The 7,308-nt window shown below is 50.6% G+C and overlaps 1 long non-coding RNA gene across 1 annotated transcript; it reads left to right on the top strand.

Annotated features, from left to right (window-relative positions):
* Positions 1 to 4,378: 4,378 nt before the first annotated feature.
* LOC122473032 lies at positions 4,379 to 6,369 on the top strand. Its single transcript, XR_006294581.1, has 2 exons — positions 4,379 to 4,503; positions 5,707 to 6,369. It is a non-coding gene; the product is annotated as an uncharacterized LOC122473032 (long non-coding RNA).
* Positions 6,370 to 7,308: the final 939 nt, after the last annotated feature.

The raw sequence follows: 7,308 nt of genomic DNA on the forward strand, positions 1-7,308 counted from the left end.
TCTTCTTAACCCAGCCCCCTGGGGGCCATGATCAGTCAGAGATAGGGCGCGTGGTGATGGCCATCCCTTGTTCTGTGGCTGGCCTGGCCTTGGCTTTTGTTTTAGCTTCTCCCAAAAAGGCTGCCTGGGCCCCATGGCCCACTGCATACCCAATTCAGGCATTTGAGACACCACACCCAGCCTGCTTCCCAGGGAGGGCACTGAGCAAATACATCTGTACGTCCTAAGAAGGCACAAAACTGCGAGATTAGCTCTGCCCTCGTCCCATCTCCACTGCTCCCAGGTGCCCATCTCCGCTTCTTCTCTGCCCAGGAACACTCAGCCAAGTGAAACAGAATGGCTTTTATGTGCTGTTCCTTCTAGAATCTCTGCCTCCTGTCACAGAGGCCTGCACGAATCTGCTTCAGGGTCTGGTCTAAGCTTCTTTCTTTGCTGGTGGGATAACATCGACCTCGGCCTCTCGCACTGCCCTGCTCGACAGGAGTGAAACAGAGAGGGCTGGGGGACGGGAACGGTGGATAATTACTTAAAGGGTGCAGAGTTTCAGTTCTGGAAGATTCTGGAGAAGGCCTGGGTTGGGAGACCTGTTCTGTCCCCTGCAGACGCCTCCCCCTTCTTGTTCTTGTGCGTGCCCACACACACACGACTGGAACCACGAGAAAAAGAATCCACCTCTGAGATTCCAGGCCTACTTGATCATGAAGATAAGCACACCCTTGCTGGCCACCAGCCTCACCCCCGAGCGCAGGCCACCGCGGACCGCCTGGCTTCGGGAGGGCTGGGCGGAGAGGTGCGGGGGCGGCCTGCCCAGCTACTTGCACAAGCAGCCTCCAAACCAGATTGGCAGGCCTTTGTTCTTTCTGGTACCCGAGGCCCCTGTTAAACCAGGGCTATGGCTACTCCTTCTCGGAGGGGAGAGGAGATGACTCTGTGTCATTTAAAGGAGCCACTGTCTCACACCTTAACATCATAACTAATCCTGTGAGTCACCTCTTCTTCCCCATCAAGTCGTTCAGGACTCTGGCTCCTGCTGCCCTCGGGGCCTGATGGGATCTAGAATCCCGAGAACTCTAGGCTTGGGAAGAACCAGGAGCCACGGGTGAAGACCCCACTCTGTGCACCTGCCTCCGGACAGCGGGCGCTGGTTTTCAAGGCCAAGTTTTAAAGCTGCGTAGGGAAGTAATTTCCACAGCGCTGTGGGCTGGGGCTGGGGACGGTTGTTGTGTCATTTCTTGTGGGCTGGAAACAAAGGGGCAGTTCAACCTGTTCTCGCTGAGCCAGTGGCTTTAACAAGCATCTCAGACTGTAATTACCTTTTGCCAGTTGGACCGGTTGAGGAAATGGACGGCTTCCCCCAGAGTTGGGGGCACTGCCAGCCCGGGGTTCTTGGGACTGGCCCTGGGTGTCTTGGTCTGGCTTCTAATGCACTTGATTCATTATGTGAGTCATAGTCCGAATAAAATAAAAGTGGCCGAGGAAAAAGGAAAAAGCCAGAACTACACAGAGAGCACAAGGCAAGAAGCGTTTATGTTAGTGGCCCGACTGTGGAAAACACCAACCCAAACCTCAATTTACGATACTTCCATTGTCTAGTATACAGCCAATTACACTCATTACAGAATGTGATTATTTCATTTTCCCAACAACAAAAAATGTCTTCAAGTTTCCCTTTGGTCGCTTCTCTAGTGAATTTAAAACACTACTAAATTGTTAGAAATCCGATTGATGTACAAAACTTTTTCAGACCCCTCTATGGTGTAAAGCAAGAAATTCTTGGATTCTGAAGCTAGCTGCCTACGCTTGGAAAACACCAAATGCTTTTGTAATTCTAGATAATAATAAGTACTCACTTGGCATGAAAGAACATGAAGTATAAACACCAGCTCATCAAAGGACTTCAAACGTCTTAAAAATACAATCCAGGAGCCAAACTCGATAACAAACCCAGCTCATAGGACTGGTCTTCAGAGGTTAGGCAGGGTCCGTGGGGCAGGAAATGGAAGCCATGTTTCTGTTCTTCCTCCCCTGGTAACTGGACGGGTTGGAGAGGTGGGGTTGGCTTCCAGACAGTCCCCTGGAACTCACCACGGCTGACTGTTGCATCGATTTTTTTATTTTTTTAATTTTTATTTTATTATTATTATTTTTAATGTTTCTTTGTTTTTGAGAGAGAGAGAGAGACAGAGTGCAAGAGACAGAGGGAGACACAGAATCCAAAGCAGACTCCAGGCTCCAAGCTGTCAGCACAGAGCCCGATGTGGGGCTCAAACTCAGGGACTGTAAGATCACGACCTGAGCCAAAGTCGGACACGTAACCGACTGAGCCACCAGGGTGCCCCACATCAATCTTTTTTTAAAATAAATGTTTTATTTATTTACTTTGAGAGAGAGAGAGAGTCCAAGCAGGGGAGGGGCAGAGAGAGAAGGATAAAGAATCCCAAGCAGGCTCCATGCCAACAGTGCAGAGCCCGATGTGGGGCTCAAACCCACGATCCGTGAGACCGTGAACTGAGCCAAAATCAAGAGTCAGACGCTTAACAGACTGAGCCACCCAGGCACCACTGCATTGATCATATTTGCAAAGCAAGGTTTAGGTTTGGTGTGGGCACAGTGAGGTAGGGTCTTCATGGGTCCCTCCTCCTGGTGACCCTCTTTCTCACATCTGGCCCAAAGCTGGACCTGCCCAGAGTCAAACCGCTAGAAGGTAAAATAAATCTTTAGCTTCCTCAGCCTGACCACTCAAGTATCTGTAGCACCCTTCCTTCTCCTGGCCGCCCCAGCCCCGTCTTGTGTTCTCCTGAAACTAAAGCTCTGAGGAAACTCCCATGGCTGTTCTTTGAGACACAAGTGGCTGATCTTTGGCAGATGCACCTCCCTGAGCAGCAAAGGTTTTCTTGACAAAACCTGAAGGAAAATAGTGGTGGTTAATTGTATGCGTCAACTTGACTGGGCCACAGGATGCCCAGGTAGCTGGTAAAACCTTATTTTTGGGTCGTCTGGGAGGGTGTTTCTGGAAGAGATTGGCATTGGAATCAATAGACCGAGTAAAGCAAGACCAGCCTCCCCAGTGTAGGTGGGTGTCATCCACTCTGCTGAGGGTCTGAGTGGGACAAAAAGGCAGAGGAAAGGTGAATTTGCTCAATGCTTGCTTGAGCGAGGATGTCTAGCTTCTTCTATCCCTGGACATCGACACTCCTTAGCCTTGGTTCTCACTTCCTTAGCCTTGGACTGCGACATACAGCCTCAACCCCAGTTCTGGTTCTTGGGCCTCTTGACTTGAACTAAGACATTCACCATTGGTCCTCCTGGCTCTCAGGCCTTTGGGATTGTTCTAGAAATACATCACCCACTTTCCTGGGCCTCCAGCTCACAGACAATAGCTTTTGAGGCTTCTTAGCTTCCATAATTGCATGAGCCAACCCCTTAAACAAATCTCCTTGTGTCTATCTATCTATCTATGATCTATCTCCTGTTGAACTGTTTCTCCAGGGAAGACTAATACAAAAAGGAATATGGTCTAACTGGAATTTCGGATGTCAGGAGGAAAGGGAGGTACAGGCAAGTGTGAGGCTTAGGGAGGAACACAGCAGAGAAGCCCTTAAAGTTCACTGAGGTGGTGTCACCAATGTGAGCCACACACAAGAGCAGGCCAGGTACTGTGGGGTAGACCAGTTGTTCAAGAGAAACCACTGCACAGTGTTGCAGACCTTTCTCTTTAATCACCTTTGATTATTCCCTTAGCCAGGGAACAAGGGTGACCCAACTGCTGCTGGCTGTGTCTGACGTGGCCTCAGTAGAGCTCTCTGATGGGGGATGGGAACTCTGAGTCCCAGAAGACAAGACCTTCCCTACAAAGGGGCTTCACACACAGGACTGAGGGAAGTATCTGGAAACAGAAAATGGCATTGCCAAGAGTCAAACCGGCCCCAGGAGTGTCCCCTGCTCGTCACCCCAGGAGAAATGCAGGTATTCTGGGCTTGTGCCATTTAAACACACAGGAAGGGGAACGCCTGGGTGGCTCGGTCGGTTAAGCGTCCGACTTCAGCTCAGGTCATGATCTCACAGTTCGTGGGTTCGAGCCCCGCGCTGGGCTCTGTGCTGACAGCTCAGAGCCTGGAGCCTGCTTCCGATTCTGTGTCTCCCTCTCTCTCTGCCCCTCCCCTGCTCACACTGTCTCTCTCTGTCTCTCAAAAATAAATGTAAAAAAAAAAAATTAAACACACACACACACACACACACACACAGGAAGGATGGCTCCCTGGTGACCTCATTACTGTCGTTGTCCAGAGAACCAGTCACACCTGCTCACCACCCACAGCCTGCTGATGCTGGGCTCAGATGGCAGGCCCAGGAAGGCTTAATGAGACTCGGTTCCTAGGCAGAAATGCCTCTCTTCGCAGCCACATCAAGGGCTTAGAAAGCCTTCTCCTCAGGTGGAGAAGTAAGCAGGAAAGAATAAGACTTTGTGTGTTCATCAAAACACGGATGACCCATGACTCCCAGGTATAAACAGCGTCTTTCATATGCTCTTCAGCACTGCCCAACAAAGCTGTTGGTAAAGTTGTGGGCCCCACACGTTAGCGCTGTGGAGCCTGAGCCACATCACAGGGGCAGTCCCACCTTCAGGCGAGGCGGCCAGCCTTTTGTCAGTCGGCGGTCACCGGATTGTAGTTGTCCTGTCCATGGGGCAGGCTGCATACCATCCTGGGCAAAGGGGCAGCCAGGCAGTGATGGCAGCCCACAGGGCCAGTGAGAGGCGGGGGGGGGGAGACCACCCGCATCTATCCCAGCATGAAACACGTAGGGGGTCTGCATTTACTTCTGTTCCTTTGATTGGTTTTTGTTCCAGCCAGGTTTCTTCATCCGTCATTGGTATGTGTGTTTCTGTGTTCCTTTGTTTCCTTTCTTATTTTTGCGTGGTTGCTGTTCCAGCCTTCTGTTTCTCTCACGTAGAGTGAGGTGGAATGCTCCATGTCGTTTGTCACTCCTTCTCTGACCGCTTGTACGTCCCCTCTTCGGAGGTGCGATTTGGCATGTAGCTGGGTGGGAGGGGCGTGGTTTGCAGCCACAGCCACATTTCAGTGCCTGGTGACTTGGCAGGGACGACACAGGAGAGTTTCTGGGGCTTCTGCACAGACTTTGTTCGCAAAGCTGCCTTCTCTTCTGAGATTATGTGAAATGTCCTGCTCCAGGTTTCATCCCTCTTCATTAAGAGTGTTTCTAACTACTGTATGGATTCCCCCAGGCTCTTTTGGTCATTATTTCCAATTTTGTGGGGCTCTGGAAAAGGACTAACACCCCGAGAGCCTGGAGGTGGGGAAGGGGGTGAGTAAGAGCTTTTACCTTCATGAGATTTCCCTACCAGTGTTGTCTAGACTCCTTCATTTACTAGAGCGTGTTCCTGAGAACTCCAGAGAACTCCTGATCAGCCTTCCCTTTTATATCCTGTTTTGGGGTTCACGGGGAAAAGGCAGGGCGGCGGGGAGGTGAAGGTAAAGTTAAAAGCTACTTCAGGTATCGTGCTTCCTTCCCCAGTGTCCACTTTTCAGAGTTTACAATGTGGAATTGCATTCTCTTCTGTATTTGATTGCCAACAGTGTTTGTGGGTTGTTTTGTTTTGTTTTGTTGGCATGACCACGTTCTCTGATTTCATTAGGCTTTGGGGAGAGAAAGAGAGTTGTGATCTAACTTTTACTTATTCTTCAGAAAATGCAAGTCCACGGAATTAGAAACCAGCGTCCGCCAAGCAGGCTGCGGGCAGCAAAGAAAACAACAGGATACCAGGCTGTGGGGTTGCCTCGTCGTTCCGAAACGGTGGCCCAGCATCACCCACACAACACCTCTGCGAGCCTTTAGTCCCGGAGACAACTTCCTCTTGGCCTCACCCAGAGCCAAAGAAACAGAGACCTGCTTTCAACTCAACTGACATCTGAGAAAAAGAAATCCTTTCATTTCTGTTAGAAGCCTCCACCCTCAAAACTAATCTGTCTACTCACACTCAAGTCACAAAGGTGACTTCCCTGGCTGTCACCTCAGCAGGACCTTGCAAAGGCCCCACATCCTCTGATTTCTCTGCCTCTTCCTTCGACAGGTGCACAGCAGTCTATCTTTCCCTGCAAAAGAAACTTTTCCCAACGCAGTAACCAGCAATTTTGGCATTTGGGGCTAGGAATATGAAAAGTGTCCTTTGCAAAGTGAAAAGTGGGAGGAGAGTGGCCCCCACGCAGGCAAAGCCCCCTCCGTGCACCTTGACATCGGTGGTAGCTGACACAGCCAGAGGGTCACCTTGCCACCCCAGCCAGAGAGCTGCCTTGGGGAGGGATGACGCGTGGTAAAGCATTTCCTCGGGAATTAGCAGCTTACAACCTGTACAGTCTTTCATTTATTTATTTCTAAGTTTTATTTTATTTATTTTGGGAGAGCAAAACAGAGTGGGAGAGGAGCAGATGGGGAGAGAGAAAGAGAATCCTAAACAGGCTCCTGCTGTCAGTGCACAGCCCGATGCGGGGCCCGATCCCATAACCAAGATCGTGACCTGAGCCGAAATCAAGAGTCAGACGCTCAACCAACCGAGCCACCCAGGCACCCCTTGTACAGTCTTTTAAAAGCATTATTTCAAACGTCCGTATCGTCTGAAATTCGGTGTCCTGTAGCAAAGCACAGCCTCCCTGTCCTGATTTGGGCTTCACACTGTCCAAGAAGGGTTCCCAATGGACTATGTGGCCTTGGGTCGGTTCCAGCCTCTCCGGGCACCAGGTTTCCCATCTTGGGGCATGATCACACATCCCCTCAACTTACACTCACGCGGTATGACGTGGGCATGGCCGCAGGGAAAACCAAGGAAAACTTTGTCAAACGGAGCAAGAAATCAGGGTGCCCAGAGCCAAGTGCTTTTCTGTAATCTTGGAGCAGGAGAAGGAATATGGCAAGAAGCACAGCCATTAGCTGCCAAACCCACACCCGAGTCTGCCAGGGATGTTAGGGATCCCTCACCTGATCCCCGGCCGCAGACGCTCCTGTAACAACAGGACCGGCTCCACCTGGCAGCACCAGGAGGCACCTGGCTCTGCACGCATGGTGGGCACGAATGCAGGTGAGAGCAGGGGGTGGGTGTCAGTGTGGGCGAGGGGCAGGGCCCATCACTGTACTCCTCGGCCCCGCCTCTAGCTTAAATAATAGTAAGTTTTATGGGAAGCATCAGATGCTGCGTTGTAATAATGTTTGTTTTGAGAAGCGGTCACAGACATTGAGACGTGCAGAGTCTCCACTTTCAAAAAAAATTTTTTTAAATGTTTACTTTATTTTTGA

Source organism: Prionailurus bengalensis, chromosome B4, assembly GCF_016509475.1.
Source record: "Prionailurus bengalensis isolate Pbe53 chromosome B4, Fcat_Pben_1.1_paternal_pri, whole genome shotgun sequence".
In the NCBI taxonomy this organism is placed as follows: Eukaryota; Metazoa; Chordata; class Mammalia; order Carnivora; family Felidae; genus Prionailurus; species Prionailurus bengalensis.